A 2,938-nucleotide genomic window follows, 5' to 3' on the forward strand; every position below is an offset into this window, starting at 1 on the left:
AAGCTGAATTAAAATATATAGCTATGGATCTGTGGGTATGATTAGAATGCAAATCTAGTATAATAAATTATATGTGCTTTAGTTGATTGAGATGATTTAACTGCAGATGAGTTCATTGCTCCTGGTTTCACATCAAAACTCAGAATCAAAAAAAAAAGAAGTGTCAGAGAAACTGAGAAATTAGAAGTCCAATGCTAGTGTCTTAATCAAATTGCAAAACAGGAAAATGCAGCCAAAAAATGTAGCAGCACAGAGAAACAAATTGTAAATTGCAGAAACAAATCTATTACAATGATGGAATTTGTTCTCTTGGGCTTTTCTGATATATCCAAGTTCCACTGGTTTCTTTTTGGAGTATTCTTTGTCATCTATATGATTATTCTGATTGGCAATGGCATCAAAATTCTAATAACAAGAGTAGACCCCACACTTCAAACGCTAATGTATTTTTTTTCCTCAGCAACTTTTCCTGCTCTTGGATCTGTGGATCCAGAAAGAAAATATTTCTTTTTTGGCCTGTGCTACTCAAATGTGCTTCATCCTGCTGTTGGGAGCCACAGAGTGCCTCCTTCTCACAGTGACGGACTATGACTGCTATGTGGCCATTTGTAACCCTCTGCACTGTCCTCTAGTCATGAACCAAAAGATATGTCTCCAACCCAGGGGAGTAAATCTCCCTGGAAATGTGGAATATGACTCCTGTGGAGGAATCTAGACCCTGCATCATGGGATGGAGAACATCTTCTTGACCAAAAAGGGATGTGAAAGGAAATTAAATAAGCATTGGTGGCAGAGAGACTCCAAAAGGAGCTGAGAGGTCACTCTGGTGGGCACTCTTATGTACAATGCAGGCAACCCTTTTTAGGTGCTAGTGAATTGGAGTAGCTAGCAGTAAATGCCTGAAGCTATCAAACTACAACCCAGAAACCTTGAATCTTGAAGATGATTGTATAAAAATGTAGCTTCTGAGGGGTGACAATGTGATTGGGAAAGCCGTAAGGACCACATTTCCCTTTGTCCAGTGTATGGATGAATGAGTAGAAAAATGGGGGCAAAAAATAAATAAATAAAAAAGACAACTCTCCAGCTGGTGGCTGGCTCATGAATCAGTGGAATTCCAGTCAAAATGTAGCAGATATTTCAGATTTTCTCTCTGCCCTTTTGTGGATCTACCCAAATCAACCACTTCCTCTGTGACATACCCCCCATTCTCAGACTGGACTTTGGGGACATTTTTGTGAATAAGATGGTGGTCTATCCATTTATTATTGTTTGTCACTGTTCCCTTTCTGTTTATACTTGGGTATGAGAGCAGAATTATCTCAACTATCCTGAAGTTGCCATCAAAGGCAGGATGGACCAATGCCTTTTCCACCTGCTCTTCTCACCTCTGTGGTAATTTTATTCTGTGGATCACTACTATCACTTATTTAAACCAAAACCTGATCCATCTGAAAGAACAGAAAGCTGCTCTCTTTTCTACATGATTTTGACTCCAATGTTTAACCCTATGATATACAGTCTGAAGAACAAAAATGTTACAGAGGCATTGAGAAAATTCCTTCCCAAATCATAAGCATTGTAAGACACTTGAACTAACATATATAACTGTTTTATGTATTTAATTTACAAGTAGTTTTAATTGAAATCTACTTTTAAGACTTGTGCTACATTTTGAAATGTTACCATTATCTTTTAGTGGACTCATATCCTCAGAATTATGCCAATTTTGTTATTTTATTTTAAAATACCAATTTTAAAGATAAATCTTCCCCTTCACTATAAACTAGTAATTTGAAATACATGATTAAACAAGGTGATAGCATATATATTTTGTCCTATAATTGAAATCATGACATTTCTCATTCTTTTTTGAAGCCTTTCTAGAAACCAACATAATATCCTCTATTTAGAATTGAAATAAAACAATAAAAAGCTCTTAGACCCTGTAGAGTCATTACTGGACAATTTTCTCATGGAAAAAAAAATGAGTGCATAGTGATATATGTACAAGAACAATTTAAAAAAATGAGTATACAACAATGTTTCTTGTAGCACTATTGGCTAAGCATAAAATGGGAAAAATGAATGCCCATATTGAGAAAAATTTTAATAAATTCATTGTTGCGAATTCTTCCACACTATAATTGAAAGCTACACTAGCCTTCCTGAGGATGAAATGAACAAATAGTGAGTGTCCCTAGCTGTCCCAGCCAAAGACCAAAACATTGAATTAGCCTAGAAAACATCAAATAGGGCATGGAAGAACCTTTCCAGCTGAGGTCAGCCCAAATTGTTGACACGGAAGCAAGAGTAGTTTAATGGTTGTTGTTTTAAAGCAGGGTTTAGAAAGGTTTTTTCTGTAAAGAAAAAGTAGTTAACATATTTATGTTCTGTATTGTTTGAAATTTTAACTACAGGATAATCAGGGAAAGTATATTTCAATGAAATCAAATATACACAAAACTTGAATGAAGATATTAAATAACTGCCTGAGAGTGTATGCACTTTACCTCCTTTATATTATCACTGACAGCCTTTATATTTTGATCTACTATGCTCAGAAAACAGCAGTAGTTCTAGAGGTAATTTTGTTTTCTAAAAGAAAAAAGAGAGACTTTCTCAGATAGGCAAGAAATTACAAAATCTACCACCTAGAAGCATTCCTAAAAAAGTAACTAAAATACACTTTTCAATATAGAAAAAATTAACATATTTTTACAGTCTAAGAATGAGATATGCTTTAAAAGAATTAGCAGAGAATGTTGAATAATAGTTTAAAAAAACTCAAAATAGCAAAATGCAAATCTGTTTAAAAATTCAGAGTAAGACTTTTTCTGGGCATTGATGGCAGCAAGATAGCAGAATGAGAGACCTCATGTTTCCTTCCCTGCACAGAAACACTGAAAGAACAGAACTCTGGAATATAGTCAAAAGG

At 34.9% G+C, this 2,938-nt stretch overlaps 1 pseudogene; it reads left to right on the top strand.

Moving 5' to 3' along the window:
• The first annotated feature begins 291 nt into the window (after positions 1 to 291).
• LOC119518078 lies at positions 292 to 1,576 on the top strand (annotated as a pseudogene).
• Positions 1,577 to 2,938: the final 1,362 nt, after the last annotated feature.

The sequence above is a fragment of the Choloepus didactylus genome, chromosome 21, assembly GCF_015220235.1.
Source record: "Choloepus didactylus isolate mChoDid1 chromosome 21, mChoDid1.pri, whole genome shotgun sequence".
In the NCBI taxonomy this organism is placed as follows: Eukaryota; Metazoa; Chordata; class Mammalia; order Pilosa; family Megalonychidae; genus Choloepus; species Choloepus didactylus.